General features: G+C 44.7%; 1 protein-coding gene across 3 annotated transcripts in view; it reads right to left on the bottom strand.

Moving 5' to 3' along the window:
* The window catches only part of LHFPL3 (LHFPL tetraspan subfamily member 3), a 477,206-nt gene that overhangs the window by 214,373 nt on the left and 245,141 nt on the right, over positions 1 to 17,692 (bottom strand). The window lies entirely within an intron of this gene.

Genomic DNA, 17,692 nt, shown 5'->3' with positions numbered 1-17,692 from the left:
TGAACGTGGAAAACTTTGGGGGAAAAAAAACCTGCTAGTTCATGAGGCAGGATTCCTGAATCTCCTGGAGTTGTGTTCATGTCCCAAATCATTACTGAGGAGATGCAGCACTGCCCTGGCAAATACAGTCAGACTGAGGCAGAACTTGCATTGGCGGTGGGGAAGCCAAGAGGAAGGGAGGCATCGAGACAATTATTCATATATCCAATATGTTGTGCTTCATGCACAACAGACAAAAGTTAAAAATCTGGGTTTTTAAAAAGGGCTAATCATCCTCAAGTCCAAATAAAATCAATAGAAGCCACTATGTTCAGCCCTTTTGAAAATGTGCTGTAAGCAATTGTTTTGAGCACTCAAAAAACATGAGGCCCACAGTGAGGGCCATCCTTCAATACAGTGTTGTTCAATCCAAGTGTTGTTATTAGTGACCCATGTGGGTTGGGGACCCAGAAGCCAGCCCTGAACTGGGAAAATTAACTTTCCTCTTTGTATCCCAGACTCTACAACATTCCAAAGAGCTTGTTAGTCTGGGGAAAGTCTTTTGATGGTGAATGCTGAGAAGGATTCAAGAAGGTGGGATCTGTAACAGAGGCACAGTTGCAGAGCAAATGAGAGAGAAGGTCTTCAGAGAACTAATGGAGATATTGAAAGGGATGGTTTAGCTGCCTAAACACAGGGCTAGAACTACTGTATTTTTCCCTGAGAAGAAAAGATTCAAATCTAGGCAGCACTGGCTCATTCTTTAGTTTTCAAGGTAGATATATGAAGTTCAATGCAGGCAACTGTGCAGTTTTTTTTTTTTTCTGATAAGACCGTTAAAGCCTGCACTTCCTGTTCTTTATGGATATTAAAGAGTCCCGCTCCCACTATAAGACCAAGGATTGATCTCAGTTCATTGTACCATATTTTTCCTTTCTCTTTACATGGGGTGACATTCGATGCACTGGGGCCCAACCAGATTCAAACAGAGCAAAATGGATTCTGGTCTATGAGGATTTGGCTTTGTTGGTTGTGGCCCTCTATTCCTATGGCTGCACTATCTCTACATGTTGACACAGCCTCTCTCCTGACCTATGTGCCACTACTAATAAAATGAGCCTTGCTCACTTGTTCCTACTTGGGTACACCAGACACCAGTAGTTATGCAGAATAGGCAGCTCAGAGTAGTTCTGCATTTCCAACCATGCTTGGGCTCCCTTTCTCTGGAGAGGCTGAGTCTGGGAGGGGCGAGGTACATCCAAGCCACTCCCTGCTGTTTATTCTGCTTTAATAATCAGTCTCTGGTGCACCAAATGGAAATGAGTGTGTTGGAAGGGAAGAAAATCAAACAGACATGACAAGGATTATGTCTACAGAGAAATGAAGTTGCGATTTCAGATTATGCTAACATACTTGTGATAGTTTAGTCTACACTAGCACAGGTAACAATACAAGAGAAGAAGCAGTGGTATGGGCTTTAGCATGTACTAGCAATCAGGTTATGTACTCAAGGCCCCCAGGAAGTCTGTAACTTAGCTGCCTGTGCTGCTGCATCTTCACTGCTATTGTTATCAGGATTAGTTTTATTACTATGTACTGGGTGGTATGCTTTTTCAGCAGAATTAACTAGTTGAGTGGCTATGCTACTTTCAGTACCTGAGATAGGTCTGAGTGAGCTGGCTTGTATATCAGGGATCTCTCCAATAGCACTGCACTGTGCCCCTTAGTAATATCCAATCTAAAAAGACGTATCACAATGGTACTGAAGGATGATAAAATAGATTTCTAAAGAGGTTTAGGATGAAAGGTGTATTATAAAAGATAAATATTACAATATTCTCTACTTCATTGGATGAGACTGTTATAGGACAGCCATTTCACTGGGACATCTACCAACATCTATTAAACCTAACAATAATGAATGGAGATGGCTGATGTTTAACTGGGATGGATTGGCACAAAGTCTACTTAATGAAGATGAATTTAGCTATTGCCAAGTAGTTAAGTGGTTGTAACTGGGTGTTAAATAGCTGTGAAATTCTAAACTCTAGTTCCTCTTATACAGAATTGTTAAAGTCTCAGGAGTATATATTTTTGGCTGCTTCTGTTGAATTGAAATGCCAGGAAGCACAGGAAGTAGCCCATTTCTCCCCTCTACTCGCACTGCTGCTATGTGCGCGAAGTGGCAGAACTGAGGAGTGACACCAGAAATTCAGACACCTTGAAAAGGTGCACTGGATTCCTGCTTTTCTGTTTCAATGGGAATCATGTCAGAACAGGAGACAGATGTACCAACTTCATTGCTGGTGTTTCACGGTATCATACATAGAGGCCAAGGTTTCTTTGGGAGAAGAATGAGCTGCAGTCTGTGACATGTAATCATAACCCCGCATTGCCTTTGACACCACAGGGAGGTTTTAGTTCAGTTACTAAGAGACCATTAAAACCTTGTCTTCTGAAAGGGCAACATGCTGACCAGCCTCAACTAATCAGTGGTTAAGCCCTTACTTAAGAAGCCATCAGTTAACTTTCATGACCCTTCTAATTACTATTTTGTCTCAGTATGAAGCTTCCTTTTTTGTGGAAGGTTACCTAGAAGGTCATATGTGCTAGGTGTTAATTAGTTAATCCTGTGTCTATGAATAGGCGATTGTGGGTTTTCTGACACTTGCAAGTATTCATGAGGTGAGTCATATAAATAATCCACAAGAAAGGATTTGTTTTGGCAAAGAAAAATGCTGAGAATGTATAGTCACAGGAGTCTTAATAGGGAATACACAGATACATTAAAGGAGCTCATTAAGAAAATTATTCAGCACTGGACTATCACACATCCTTCTAATCAATCCATTTTAATTAGCAGAAGGCAAAGAAACTCTGAGTTTGTTTTACTGCAACTCATTTTAGCCAGAACAGGTTATTAAGGATGGCACTTTTCAGAGACACTGCATAGCACTTACATATTTGTTATTAAAAAACCTCCTAAAGTAACAAGATTCATATTAAAAATGCCAACACTTCATCAAGAGCCACAGATGAGATGATTGTCTGTTAGTGTGTGCCATGCTCTCTGCTGTGCCCTTCGGGTATGAAGCTGGCTGTATATAAGGGAAGCAAGCTATACAGAATCCCTTCCACCCCCATTGCATAGCTTCAGGGGGACCACAGGAAAGGTGGGTGAGAAGATAAGAGCCAGACAGGAGCAACAGTAAGTAGCAGTGTCCTCTGCCAGAACAGCAAAAAGAACTTCAATAAAAGCAGATGTGAACATCAGTTCTCTTAGGTCCTGTCTGATCGTTCTCCAAGAGGAGTGTCAGAGAACCATGGGCAGCCACCAATAACAACATTACTGGGAGCCAAGGAAAAGAAGGAAAGGAGGTAAAATCCACCTACCAAACTGGTGGGACCTAGGATTAGTGCAGCAGATAATTGCTTTTGCTTTTCCTGTTGGCTCTCCACTAAGGATGGTCTTGTGAATTGGCAAGGATTATGTGAGTTCCCAGTTTTCAAAGAGCTGTGGAATCTTTCTTATGTTGCCCCTCCCTGCAAGCCTGGATGATAACATATGGGTGTTAATGACTATGTGGGATTACTATAATTTTTATCTCTCATAGTTAATGTCTCCAATTAATTTATTTATATAAATGTTTTCCAGCATATATTTCTATAATTATTTTTTGACTGGGCTACTCATGCCTATTTATCTTATTTCATCAGAATGTATGTTATAAGAATCGGGGATATACTTGAACACTCACAGTTATAACTCTCTTCCTATTTGCTGAGGATTAATAAAAGCTTTGTAATGTAGAAAGGTGTTTAACTGTGCTAGTCTGAAGTAAGGTAGAAGGTAGGAAAGGGTGCATCTTAGAGGCTAACTGGTTCAGAGGCATGCATCTTTGCAAGCAGCAGTCTGCTTCACCAGATGCTTTGAAATAACTGGGAAAAAGAGAGGGTTATATATAGAAGAGAAAGGAACAAGGAAAGGGTCACTATTAAGAGAGCTAAAGACTAGGTTGATTGGATCAACTGAGGTGAGTTGGACAATTAACATTTTGTGGGACACTTGGGTTAACAGGTAGTTTAGATAATGGGATAAGAAGTCACCGTCCCTGTTGAGATCATAATTAATACAATCCAGTCTGTGGATGATTTCTTGTTCCACAATTTTTATGTTTAAGTTGTTTTTTAAGGTTTTTTGTTTAGGGACAGCTAGTCTGAGGTCAGTGTTGGACTCTTCAGGGAAGAGTTATACCTCTGCGGGTATAACATTTGACCTGCAGGATTTGTTGGTTTTCATCTGTTGGATGGCCTGCTTCAGCTTTCTGATGGTTGGTGGATAGCTAAGAGAATCCACCACAGGGTGTTGTGGGATGGCTTGGAGGGTCTGTTCTGATACAGTGGACTCCCAGCTAAGGAGGAGTTTGAAGTGCTCCTTCCAATGCAGACAGATGGTGTCATTGTCCTTGAGGAGCCAGGAGCCATCCTGTGATTGGAGGGGGTTTTGTCCAGTGGGGCAGGGTCCATGGGTTGTCTTGGTAGCCTGGAAGAAGTTATGCATGTCAAGCTGGTCAGCATAGCCCTGGATCATGCGCGCCTTCTCCACCCACCCCAGTTGTTCTTCATGTCATGGATGCATCACTGGACCTCAGCCTTCAGCTGGTGATACACTGACATCCTTTGCCAAGTTTGTGGATGGCTTTGCCAGGAGATGAAGGCTGCATGCTTCCGCTTGAGGAGATCGCAAATCTGAGCATCGCTGATGTTGAACCAGTCCTGGGTCTGTTGCGATGCGAACCCAATAGTCTGGGTGCAGGTGTCTTGGACAGCAGACTTGAGTTGGTCCTAGTGTGCCTGAATGGTGATGTCATCAGCACTATGGACTTGCTCCAGTGAACTACACAACTGGGCCTGGAACTCCTCCCACTGTCTAAGGTCCTTCAGAGCTGTGATGTTCAGCCACCTCCGGGCGGCCTTCTGGGTCTTCCGGTTTCTTGGCACCAGGCAGATGTTTATTACTGAGTGCACAAGTTGGTGGTCTGTCCAGCAGTCTTCAGATCCATTCATAGCCCTCATGACAAGCACATTCATTGGTCTCTACCTTGGATGATGATGTAGTCCAAGAGGTGCCAGTGCTCCGACCTCGGATGCCTCCACATGGTTTTGAGCTGATCTTTCTGGCAGAAGACGGTGTTTGTTATGATCAGGCCGTGTTGGGCACATTTGGTCAGAAGCAGGATACCATTGGCATTGGCCTTCCCCACACCACTCTTGCTGATAGTTCTGCTCCAGATTTCATGGTCACGTCCAACCCAGGTGTTGAAGTCACCCAGGAGAATGACTTTGTTGTCCCTGGAGATGGAGGCAAGGATGTTGTCAAAATCGGAGTAGAACCCTTCCTTGACTTCCTCATCGGAATGCAGAGTTGGAGCGAATGCGCTGATGACAGTGGCACGTTGGTTTTGACTGAAGTGCAGGTGGAGGGTCATCAGCCTTTCATTGACACTCAAAGAGAGTTCAGGGAGTATGTCAGCGATCTTGTTTCTGATGACAAAACCAACTCTGTGGATACAGGGGTCATGGTTTGGTTTCCTTTTCCAGAAGAAGGTGTACCCTCTGCTGACCTCCCTCAGCTGTCCCTCCTCGGCAAGCTGGGTTTTGCTGACAGCAGCGATGTTGATGTTGTGCCTTGCTAGCTCCTGAACCACGATGGCAGTTTGTTTTTCCGGGCAATCGCTCTTTGGGTTGTTGATGAGTGTTCTAACATTCCAGGTTCCGAAGTTTAGCCTTTTCTTATTTTGACCACAGGAATGATGATCCCGGTGGGTGTAGCTTCCCATCCAGGAGAGACTGGACAGCCTTTTTTGGGGGCACCTTTTCTAGCCCCCTCCCCATTGGGGTGAGCACAGGGTATCCTAAAATGAACTGCTCAGTTGTGTATGTAGCTGCCAAAGGACAACCCTGTCCCGACACAGGTGCCTGATGATCATTGCACATCTGCCACCTGTATGCAGATTCTTGGCTGGGGGCCTCCAGGTATCACAGCCCTGCCCCGTCATCAATCCTCTATTGCCACAGGGCTTTTGAACCTGACAGAAGCCTGTGCGTGGCATGTTTAGTATGGGGACTCTGGTGCACAGTCGGGCCCACACAGTCTTGGCGGTTGGTGGCCGGGTTCAATGGCATGGCAAGCTATGATGACTGGGGCCACTTCTCTGTTGCAGCCTTCTTCTACCTTCCCAGCCATTGGGGCTGCAGCCTTCTTCTGCCTGCTCTGCTGTTGAGGAATTCTTGGATCATGCTTTGTCTGGAACCTCATCCTTGACTTTGCTGCCATGTGTGGCCCTACCAGGAGCATGAGCTCCAGACAGCATCGCTCTCAGGGTCACTGGAACATGCAAGCCTCTCCACCATGACAAGGTGACGATTCTTGGAGAGGCCAGATCCCCTCCATATTCAAGTTAACTCACAGTCCCCCAGCATCTCAGGATACTTTGCGCCTCCTCACAAACCCCCTCTTCCCCACAGGGGGAATGGGTTAGCCTTGACCCAAGCTCTCTGCTCCAGTTGAGCAGGGAAGTGTGCTCTAGTGCTCTCCAGCTTCTGGCCTGGGCCACTGCAGGCATGTGGCTGAATTTCTGGAATTAAAAGTGAACATCTGTTCACTTGCTTATCAGTTCAATCTATGAGCTTAGACTAACCTGTGAAGATTGAATCCACTCAGCCATGGGCTTTTTGACTGTCTGTACTTAGTTTGACTTTCAAACTGCCTTTGACAGAGTCTAGCACAAGAAGATAAGTAAATCATTTACTGAGAGAGAAAGTACTGTCATAGCTTAGAAACATGCTAAGTAACAGAAAACTAGCAGTAAGAATAAATGATCATTTTTAGTGGACAAATGGTATTTGGCATTGTCTCAAAATTCCAAACTAAAGCCAATGGTGTTGGTCATTTATTTATGATTTGAGTGAGATGAACATAGGGATTGGCAAAATTTCTTTAATCTTGGCAAAATTAGGCAAAGACAGCAGGACAATGAATGATATTCAGCCTTGCCAAAAACAAAAGTGTATATATATAAGAAGGAATCATCTGAACTACTTCTCTGCATTACTAGGCTCTAAACTGATTGCAGTCACAAAGGAAATTAACTTTACAAAAACCAAGATACTTTCCCAACTGACTCCTAACCATTTAGCTGCTCCCCCCACAATTACAATTAGAGGGCATTTCCCTTACCTGGGTAGTCACCTTTCCCAAAAAGTAAACATAGATGATGATATTCAACACCAAATAAAATCTGCCAGTGCTGCCTTTTGACATCTCCAAAATTGTGTCTTGGATGATCCTGACATCAGGGCCCAAACCAAACTTCACATCTACCAGGCTGTTATTGTTTCTACCCTGTTGTATGGGTGTGAAACCTGGACAACATACTGAAAATGCCTGAAAACCTTGGATTGTTACCATCAGCGATGCCTTTGGAAAATCCTACATATCAACTGGAAGAACAGAAGAATGAATGCCAATGTTCTGGCTCAAGCAAACACCACCAGCATTGAGGCCATGTTTATACAGCACCAGGCCCATTGTACAAGACATCATGGCCTGGCAACCAACTCTTGAAACAGGTCCTATACTCCCAATTTAGCAATGGCCACTGCTGTCAAGGTGGGCAAAAGATTCAAGAACACCTTGAAGGCAAATCTAAAGAAATGTGATATTAACATTAATATCTGGGAGACTCGAGCACTGAATTGTCCCCAACAGTGCCAGGAAGTACAACAAAGCACCAACCATTTTGGATAAACTTGCCTACCTATGGTGACTAGGAGAGAGAGACAATGGTAAAGAGCAGTGACCCAACATCACCAGGATCCACTCCTTCCTTCTGGAATTGTATGTCATATCTGAAGTTGAATGTGCAAATCTTAGATTGGCCTTTTCAGTCATCTCCAGACTCACTAAAGACTGGTGTATCTACTGGAAGACTGTCATCGTCTTATTGAGGGATCACTGCCACTGACAAATGATGGTCAAGGAGAGCCTAGGCTCAGTACAGAACAGTGGTCCAAAAAACAAACAAAAATAGCAAACAAAATGTCATAGAGATAAACTGATGACATCCTTATCTAAGTGAAATGTTCAACCTTGCATTGAAAAGTATGTTCAGTGCTAATTAAGTTATCTAAAAATTATATTGGTCAGGCCGCAGTTGGAGTACTGCAGTTGGGAGTACTGCATCCGGTTCTGGGCGCCGCACTTCAGGAGGGATGTGGACAGCATTGAGAGGGTCCAGAGGAGGGCCACTCGTATGATCAAGGGGCAGCAAGGCAGGCCCTACGAGGGGAGGCTATGGGACCTGAACCTGTTCAGCCTCCACAAGAGAAGGCTGAGAGGGGATCTGGTGGCTATCTACAAATTGACCAAGGGAGACCAGTAGGCAATGGGAGAGTCCCTGTTCCCCCGAGCACTACCAGGAGTAATGAGGAATAACAGCCATAAGTTGATGGAGAGTAGATTCAGGCTAGATATCAGGAGGCACTATTTCACAGTCAGGGCAGCTAGGATCTGGAACCAACTTCCAAGGGAAGTGGTGCTTGCTGCTACCCTGGGGGTCTTCAAAAGGAGGCTAGATAGACCCAGCATTCATTTGACCCCAGCATTCTTTCCTGCCCATGGCAGGGAGTCAGACTTGATGATCTGCTCAGGTCCCTTCCGACCCTACCAACTATGAAACAACTATGAAACTATGGTATAGCATAGAGAGATGGAATTTGGAAATGGAGAGTGAAAGGTACAGAACGCTGATGGTTGGCAAAAACTTTCATATCAGTATGGACTGAAAATACTGGAACTGTTTAGAGGGTAAATGAATAAAATGGGAGGTATACAGTAAATGAAGTATACAGAGGCATTCCTATTTGCTGCCTATTCATGTGACAACACATGAATTTAAAACATGTGCGCGCACACACACACAGACACACACACATACTTTGATTCGTATGCTCCTAATTATAATTTAATCCATATCTGAAGTGACTGTAGCATCTGAAGAAACAGGGAAACAATATAAGACAGAATAAAGGAAACAAATTAAAATAGGTCTACCTGCTTCAGTTTCTTTCCCCTATCTTGTATCTTTTTTGTTCATTTTCCCTTCCTAATTGAAAAATTGTATGTGTATTAGTATCAACTCTCCCCTCATTGCCTGTAGTCCTCTCACTAATGCATCCAGAACATTTTGCAATTTGTTTCTGTCCTCCTAAATATTTACTAGTCTTCAAATTTAATGGCATTGGCAAATTTGATGACAATTACATTCACACAATGGAACTCAAAAAGCTGCTAAACTACAGAATCCAGCAATGTCTCTATAGAGCCTAAATGACTGGGCTACAACTATCAAGAAGCACTGCTGCTTAATGATGAACAGAAGATCAAGAATGATAGATTTTTCTCCATTTTGACAGAAACAGTTTTGTGGACCACTTGAAATATCTTTAGGACCACCAAAGACTACAGTATTCACTTGAGAATCACTGGGTTAGTGTAGTATAGATTATAATTGGATACTGTAAGAAGGTAAAATTGATTGCAAATCTTAAAAAGACTAGAGAAGTGGTTGTCTGAAATTGGAAAAGGCCAGGCTCATTAAAACATACTTTATACTATGTGTACAATTGTTTAATATTTATGAGAACCTTTTTGAGTCTGCTAAAGTATAAGTATGCATCTGTTTCTATTTTCCAGGTACATGAGTCATACTATTTAAAATGAATTAAAAAATCTAGTTTATTCATATTTAAAAGGTAAACTGAACAACATTAGAAAAAGAATCTAACAAGGGAAATCTTAGTGCGAAATATCCCAGGTTCTCCTATTCAAACAGTTCAACCATCCATACCAGCCTGTCTCTGCAACATGCATATATGAAAGCCTCTTCTTCACTGCGCCTAATTCAGAACACTAATTTTATTTATTAAAGGCTCCACTAATCCTAGTAAGTCTCTCACATAGTCTTCCTTCTTATTTTTCATATTTTTAAAGAACAACGAATAGAATTGATCATGGGCAGATCTAGGTTTTTGAAAAGGGGGGTGCAGGTGCTGTGGTACATTACTGCATATAACACAACATATTTTTCTCCAGGTCAAAAGAAATTATAAGTTTTATTAATATGATAGGGGCCTAGGGCTATATTATCCAGTTTAAGATCAAAGCAAAAACAAATATAACTTTATTGAAATATGCATTCATTTGCTATATCATTCATTATGTATTAAAAACACAACTAACTTGGGAAAAGTAATCAAAATATGTTGTTTCTTTAGCCCTGTAGTCATGAGAATCTTTGATTTGAAAAACAAAAATAAACCTTCTTGAGAATCTTGACAGTGCATCTAATTCTTCACTGAAAGTTATTTGCACACCTGAGTTAATGTTTTTAGCTAATGTTAAAAACAGTCAGCAGAGCTGTGAAATAGGAGCTACATTACCAGGAGAAGCTAACAGACAGCAGAACTGTAGAAGAAAGGATAGCTTGATTAGTGGAGCATTGAGGCAATGAAAAAAGGAGAGGGGCTGTGACAGGGCTCTGTTGGTGCCGGCCACTTTAAGGGCTGGAGCAAGCTACAGCCAGGTGCTTGAGTACGGCAGCCATTTTGAAACCCGGGATATATACATGGTGAAGCAGCAGTTTGCTGCTAGCAGCCGTGAGAGAGACATTAGCCAGCGGAGCTAAGGCTCAGGAACAGCTTGGAGGTTTATGGGCTGGGGCTATGGGGATGGAGGAAGCTCCAGGTCTTGGGCATGACCTAAAACTGCACCCTGCTGGAGATGGGTGGCTTGGTGGGGCAGTTCATTAGGGGTGTGTGAAGTGGGCCGTATTCAATTCAGATTTGAATTCAGCCCGAATTGGGGACAGTGATTCGATTAGTTGATTCAGATCACTGTCCCTGATTTGATTCGGCTGAATCTGAATCTGAAGATTCGATGATGATTTGGAGAATCAGTAATTCAGACATAGACACAGCTTTAAATGTTTTTTCTACATACCTCAATGTACCAGCGCAGCTCATAAATGCTGTGATGCCGGGGTGGATGGAACGTCCCCTGGGAGTGCAGGTGGCTCTGCACATGGTCAGCGGTGAAACCGGAAGTGGACCAGAAGTACTTCAGGTCCACTTCTGGGTCCGCTGGGGAGTGTGCTGGGGTCCCCCCTAAGTAATCAGCCATGGGGGGACCCCAGATGCCCCCCCAGACCCAGGAGGCACCAGTCACCGAGCTGGGGCGGTGTGGAGGAACCCCCCAGCGCACTCCCCGTAAGTGGACTGGAAGTGCTTCTGGTCCACTTCAGGATCTGCTGTCAAACATGCTGGAGAGCCCCTTGGGAGCCCCCCGCATTCCTGTGGGACACTCCATGTGCCTCAGCCTCAGCTTCGTAGCACTCACAAGGTGCCTGGTACCTTGAGGTATGTAGAACAAACATTTAAAGCTATGTCTATGTCCAAATCGTTGAATCTTTCCAAATCTCTCCGAATTGATTTGGAGGGTTCCGATTCGATTTGGAGACATTACAAAGTCCTCTGATTCAATTCAGATTTGGAGATTTGGCCACCAAATCAGGCTGAATCTCTGCCAAATTGAATCGGGGACCGATGCTTTGCAAAGCCCTACTGTCCATGGCAGAACAGTCTCCCATAACTGCCAGACCAGTTACCACCCCAGTGAAAGGTGGGTTGGGGTCGCCTAATAACCTCCAGCCCCTGCACAGTCCTAGCTGGGGAAAGCCCAGGCCAGTGAGAGGCCTGAAGCTCATGTGATCCAGCAGAGTTGTGAGGGAAAAAGCATGCAAGCAGCTTAGGCTTGTCTCAAAGGACCTCGACTGGCCCATGCTGGGGCCAGGACCCAGAATGCGGTTGAAGGGCCAAGGGCCCATCCTGAGGGATGCCCAAAAAGCAAAGAGGCTCAGGGTCCCAACCGGCCTGAGATGGGGCCAGGGCCTAAGGGGGAGCTGAAGGTCCCAGGGAGGGGACCACAGTGAATGGGGTGAAGGGCACAGCTGAGTTTAGTTGCCTGAGATGCCATCTGCGAGGCTTGGGCAGCGTAGGGGTGGAACAGAGCTGCAGAGATCCCCCTAAACATTGGGGTGCAAAATGGGCAGCCTCCTGCCTAATTAACACCATAATTATGTACCATTGAGGCATGGCAGGAAAGAGAGGCAGGTGGTTAACGTGGGACAGGTGGGTGGGCCAACATTAAACTGACCCCAGGAAGGCCCACTTGTTATAGGGTCATTAACATCTGTGGAATGAAGAATTCAGAAAGAATCAGGTAGATTATAGTGGGCCCTGAAGTCAAATGACTTCCTCACTTCTGCCTGAATAGAAATGCTGCTAACACTGCCAGGCAGTTTTAAAAAAATTGTGTGAAGCAGAAAACAAAGGAGGGGCGCAGCTGTACCACTGCATCCCTCTGGATCCACTCCTGGAATTGATCACAGGAAAGCTGGGCCTAGCTAGTGCAATACATGATGCACTTTGTACATCAGGGAGACACCTGGAGGCTTTGCTGGTATACCTCTAAGGGTACACCTTCAGGAAAGACGTGCTGAAAGTTAAATATGTGTTTAAATAAATAAATGTGCATTTATTTCACATCCTTTTAATTTTTTCTCTCTCCCTTCCTCTTCTTTATTTCAAGCCTCTCTTTCCTTTGAATAACCTTTCCTACAGCAACTTCAGCTTCCCTCCCACCTACTTTGGGTAGCACACCACTCCTGTCCTCATTCTACTTGCCATAATGATCAGCAATGAAAACGTTAGTGTTGACACTGAAGTGCCATCAGGTTGTGGATGTATTCTGATTTCATCTTTGGTTGTGTGATCCTACTCTGCTTGTGGAGAACGTCATGTGCACAAGAGGGACTCACAAAGGGGAGGAATTAAAAGTTCCACAGGCAGCCATAGGTCTGGGATTTTTTAACTTTCAGCAGTTTGCCTTTGAAACTTAAATAACATTGTTTCAACTCAGTTCTTTATTATGTCATTATATAGAGAGAATTATTGCAGGACCTAACAGATATCAAAAAGCCACCATGGCAAAGGTCACCAATTAGCAAACTTATTCTCAGCAGAGATGATGAGTAAGTAAAAGCACAGTGATTAAAGTACCTCAGTGATAGAAGCAGTGATAGTGCAAAAGATGACAAATCAAATTGCTCTATGCACGCATGTACCAGGTAAGTGTACAAACTCACCACCTCACTACAGTTTGCTTTCATTGTTAACTCATTGTTAACTAAAATGACAACAAAGCAAGTCTCAGTTTAAGCTTATTCCTAAATAATGTTGGTCAGAAAATTGTTCTGCCTTTAACTGATGCAGCACAAAATTAAACTATTTTTATTTCAAAAGCCATATAACAACCCAGCTCACCTTTTATAATGAAAACATTGAGATCTACCAAATTGTTACAGGTTAAATTATTTGTTGTCATATCATATGAAGGGAAAAACGGTAAGACAAAAAGAATAGTAATGGATTATGAAATAACATATGTGAAACATGCATAATATTATATATTTACATTTTTATTAGCCCTAAACTTTAATAGAAAGTCTCATGTTTTCTGCTGTAATTTTTCCTTTGCCTTGTTCTGTGCTGGCAGTTAGCCACAGAAAATGAAGAATAAGTTGCATTGTTATGGCATTTAAATTATATCAGTGTTAAAATGCAAACTAGGTACCTTTTTCTATTTAGTTTTTGAGGTGGATGTTTTCATAGTAGCATTCTAGTAGTCTGAATTATGATTTGAGAGTTACATTAGTGAATTCTGAATGCTCTGAATTAGAGTATTCAACTCTTTAGATGAGTGATTGAGCTCAGCACAAAAATATAATAAAAGCTAAAAATATAGCTTTATTTGAAATGAATCTGAATTTTGGATAACATCTTTGACTGAGAAGCCAAACTAACCCTAACTTTCTAGGGAATCATTCATCGAAGTGAATCTTATCTCTGAGCTCTTAAAAGATGTCTGTTTAGGACTTTTAAAACTAGAAAAAAATGTGACTTGCAAAGGATTCTCCTGGCAGTAGTTCAATGTCAAGTGGGAAATTTTATGAATCCCTCATATTACACAGGGTTTAGGGAAGTGTAAAAATGTCCTGGGAATAAAAAAAGTGCCAACTTCTGCGGAACAAGCTTTTATGGCACGTTGCAAGTGTACAAGTGTAAAGTTCAACTGCTCCCAAGCTACAAGGTTTATCTTGAATAGAAAGAGCAGCAGAGCTTGATTTGCAAGTTTCAGAGGTACATCAAAGCAATTCTTAGGCTTTAGCCTTAGGATATCAAGAAAGTGGCTACCCTCCACTGCATTCCAAGTTTCTTCTTTCCCTTAACCAAGATGGATTATATTAGGTTTCCTGGATACTGCTGCTTATTTAATATTGTATAGGTTGTTATTTCCTTTTAAAATTGTCTTAATTTGGAAGCACTAGTTGATTTCTAAGGGTGAATGCTTATCTGCTGTTGTTTTCCATGTGTGCATGGGGTTATCATTCATGCTGTACTAATAAACAGTTACCCATTCCTTAAATGGAATACAGTAGAGAATATTTCCTGATTTAAAAAGAATGAGACCTGGTCTACTAAAGTTTTACAGCCATATGTGTTGCTTGGAATGATGAAAAAACCTCCCCCACTTCCCCATCATATATAGCTATGCCAGCTGTAACAGCGCTGCAGCCGCGATGTGGTTACTAAAATGAGGGAGCAGCTGCCAGAGATGAAGACATCCGGGAAATGGACAAATAACCCCAGGGCAGCCAATACAGAGCCAGGAAAGTGAAATAAAGTGAAGAGGAAACTTCCCAAGGTTGCCTTCGGGCACGCACTCACAAAGAGGAACCAGAAGGGACAACACTCCTAGACAAAGTTGGGAGTTTTGAAGGGAAGTAAGACGACCTTCCCCGGATCGTGTCCTACCTGGGCACTTATAATTAAGGCCTGACCCGCGTGTTCATTACTGGGGTACCGGTATCTAACAACTGTTCCTCCCCCCAAAAAATTGTATTTAGATCAAGTCGTGGCAGGCGGGAATTGGGGGAGCTATCAGAGAAACAAGTACCCAGGACGGACACTCGGTCACACCAGCAAAAGATCTAGTGTGGACACTTAATCATTCAAGGAGCTTGTATAAGCTAAACTGCTGATATGAGTGGTCTCCCTCAGAAGTGTCATGTGCCCATACCAGCTTAACTAAGCAAACAAATGTTCCTAGTGGTCATGGCTACAAGTGTGCTTTACTGCAGAGTAGACTAATTAGCTGTGGAGTAAAGCATAAACATCTACATGTGCAACGGTTTTAGGACACAGTAAATGAATGGCCAGTTACCACAGTAAGTTAGTACTGTCAGGGATAGTATGGTAGGGTAGTTAACTGCAATTAAACACATGTGTAGATGCTAACCATGGTCATAAATTGTGCCCAGTCAGCAATAGGGCAGACTCCTTCCTGCCACCTAGCCCCATAGCGCCACACTTTTTGCACCCTCATGCCCCAGCTAGCTCCTTCTTCCACTTGATGCTGTGACCTACAGCTCGGGACAGAGCAGAGCAGGAGCAGCCCTGGTGTAAACTGCTCCTTCCCAACTCAAATTTCTGCTGTTCTGGACACACAGGCTAGAGCAGGGAGTGCTGCAGGAAGTAGTTCACTAGAGCCCCCCACACCCAGTGCCCTGGTAGGTGTGTAGCTTTCCTGGTGCCTTGGCACTCCCACTGCCAGGCCGCCTCCACACACCATGCCTCCTCCACCCAGGCCTTGTGGAACACCTCTCCCCAGACCTTGCAAATATTATGCAGCACACAGGCTGTGATGATGACACATGGGAGGTTCTCCTCAGTAACCTTGAGTCAGGCAGTGAGAGAGTGCCAGCGCCCCTTGAGGTGGCCAGAGGCAGACTTGACCAGGGCATGGGTCCAGCCCAGGCACCGGTTTAAGTGGGCCTGGTAGGGGTCCAGGTAGCCAGTGTAGGTCCTTATCAACCAGGGAAGGAGTGAGTAGGCAAGATCCCTGATGAGCAGGGGTGGGACAGCCATGGTGCCCAGCTGCAGGTCCAGCATCCCTCGCATGAAGCGCCCACTCCTCATGAGTCACACCAGGTCAGAGTTGTAAAAGACGTAGGCGTAGTGTGCACTGTCCACCCAGCTGCTGCTCACATGAACATGCCCTGGTGGTCCACCACGACCTGCAGGACCATGAAGTGGAATCCCCTGCAGCTGTAATGGGTGAGGTCTCCATGGGTCGAGCAGGTGGCTGGTATGTGGGTCTCATTCAGGGTCCTGATAACACTGGGGGAGCCCCAATGCACAGAACCCTGCCACCACCTTCTGGGGGTCTGGGACACAGAGGATGGTGTCCACCAGCACATCCCAGAGGATGCCACACACCTCCAGAATGGCTTCCCTGGCAATGGCCTTGCCCATGCCAATCAGGTGTCCCACATACTGGAGGCTGGAGGGCATAGCCTGCTTCAGCAGTAAGAGTGCCAGGCAGGTGTCAGTTGTGAGGACTGGGCACATGCCAGTGTCCTGGTACTCCAGGCGGGGCTGGAGCTGGTGAAGCAGGTCTCAGAAGCTGGCTCAGGTTATGTGGAAGCTGTCCACACACTGCTCGTCATCCCAGGTCTACTAGACTAGATGCTGCTACCGGTGCTTGCTGGTGCTGCAGGCCCAGAGGCAGTGGGACTGGAGGCCCAGGAGGGTGATGGTGGCCCCAGTGGTGGCATCCTGGAGCCCTTTGTCAGTATCCCTGGCAGTGGCAGCTGCATGGTGGCAGTAGCCCTGGGAGGGCATGCTGTAGGTGGGCAGGCAGTTGCTGGTCATGGGGGAGCCAGGTGTAGCGAGATAGCCAATGGCCAGGTGACAGTCAGCGTGGCAGACCAGCAGGGTGATTGCAGTGGCCAGCAGGATCCCAGGACACTGTTTGCTGTTGCCAGGGCCAGAGGCTGCCACATGCTGCCTCTGCTCTTGCCATGTTTTTTAAACAAAGGAAGAGGCTGCCCAGAGAGCAGGGCTGGCTTTTAAAGAGGGCTGCCAGGCTGGTAGCAGCTGCAGCCAGAGCCTGGAACTCCCCACAGTGGGTGCAGGAGTGCATTGCAGGGCTACAGGGTCCTGGCAGCAAATTTTCTCCCTAATCTTTGCACGTGTAGATACCTACCCAAAAACCCTTACTGAGCAGTAAATCTAGACTGGAGTAAGTGTATGAGTAGATGCACCTTGTGTGGAGAACAACTTTGTTTTCCAGAAGGTTGAGGATACAACTAGGGGATTATCTATCATTGATTATGTCCTGACCAATAGGGAAGAAGTGGTAGAGGATGTGAAGGCGATGGGGAACTTGGGAGGAAGCATTTATGCTATAAAAGTATTCCAGACCCAGAGCTGAGGAAAACATGAGGTCAGCAAAATTAGGATCCTAAATTTCAAAAAGGCAGATTTTCAAAAAGGAGTTAATCGGCATGGTGCCACGGGAAGACAGGGTGGCAGGGCACCTTTGGGTGCCTTCCACTTTAAGGGCAGAAGCAGGCAGCTACCAGGTGCTTGATGAGGGCAGTCATTTTGAACACAAGGCATATAAAGGCTGCAGTTTGCTGCTGCTAGGGCAGGCAGAAAAATCACCTGGCTGAGCTGCAGCAGGAACCTT

This window comes from Alligator mississippiensis, chromosome 4 (assembly GCF_030867095.1).
Source record: "Alligator mississippiensis isolate rAllMis1 chromosome 4, rAllMis1, whole genome shotgun sequence".
Classification (NCBI taxonomy): Eukaryota; Metazoa; Chordata; order Crocodylia; family Alligatoridae; genus Alligator; species Alligator mississippiensis.
The sequence above is the reverse complement of the archived record's forward strand: the minus strand, read 5'-3'. Positions and strand labels throughout refer to the sequence as shown.